This window comes from Oncorhynchus masou, unplaced genomic scaffold (genome assembly GCF_036934945.1).
Source record: "Oncorhynchus masou masou isolate Uvic2021 unplaced genomic scaffold, UVic_Omas_1.1 unplaced_scaffold_903, whole genome shotgun sequence".
Taxonomy (NCBI): Eukaryota; Metazoa; Chordata; class Actinopteri; order Salmoniformes; family Salmonidae; genus Oncorhynchus; species Oncorhynchus masou.
The window spans coordinates 231,884-232,908 of NW_027015503.1; the positions used below are offsets into that span (position 1 = coordinate 231,884).

The 1,025-nt window shown below is 45.1% G+C and overlaps 1 pseudogene; it reads left to right on the forward strand.

The window, feature by feature from the left end:
- The first annotated feature begins 320 nt into the window (after positions 1 to 320).
- LOC135538086 (uncharacterized) overlaps positions 321 to 1,025 on the forward strand; it is a 12,267-nt pseudogene continuing 11,562 nt past the window's right edge.

A 1,025-nucleotide genomic window follows, 5' to 3' on the forward strand; every position in this document is an offset into this window, starting at 1 on the left:
AAGCAGTAATGAACAGATGGCTCGTGGATGCGCATAGAGAGGTTGCTATGGGCGTTGCTGTAGCCTGCCTGCTGAAACGCGCGGTGTTGTTGATGATGAGGATGAGCAGTCCGTTTTGTCGTGATGGGGAAAATATATCATCCGATGAAAATATTTCAGGTAGCGAGGATCCACGTTGCGGATTAGCGCGAAAAATATCAGGGAAATAACAAATAACAGGGCTGGGGGTGGAAGATCCTTTGCTTGCAGAGCGGAGAGAGACCGTCACAGCGGATCCGTGCGTGGCTTTGTCGTAGCGAGTCACCACGCTGCTCGTGCTGATGCTGCAGTTGCTAGGGCGCGTGGTGCAGATGATCTCCACGAACCAAGGCGCGCGTGTGCGGGGCGATGCATAGACCTACCGTATAAATAACAGTGCGGTGGTTTCCATGCGGTCGAAAACCCACCGGTCTATATGGGTTTAACAGTAAGGAAACTGATTATTTTCAATTACAGAACAAAAACAGGGCCTGAAATCAAATAGACTGAGGCAGTTGTCAGCAACACACAATATAACGGATATAGTCCATGAACCAGGGGTTCGGTCAGGCTCACTTAGGCAAACGATGTCTCAGTGATTTTTCTGAAGGTCTATGTGCCTAGAGTTGGAAAATGTGTGATAACAGTGCAGCAATGGTAGTACGTTATCACATGATAACGTGTTCTTTTATCCCTCCATCCCATACATCTTTCCCATAGGGATTTTACCCTCAGACAGGAATAAAACGCGTTGTTTTATCCCTCCATCCCATACATCTTTCCCATAGGGATTTTACCCTCAGACAGGAACAAAACGAACACATTGATACATTTTAAACCAAGTTTGACAAGTGGTTCTGAAAGGTCATGAAATTACCTTTCCAAATGATATATAATATAACCAACATTGAAAGCACCAGCTACAACTAGCCTATTGTTTAAACACCGCTCATATTGTGCCATTGACATTAGAAGGTTGGAAGGTTAACCATAGAATTCCATGTAAT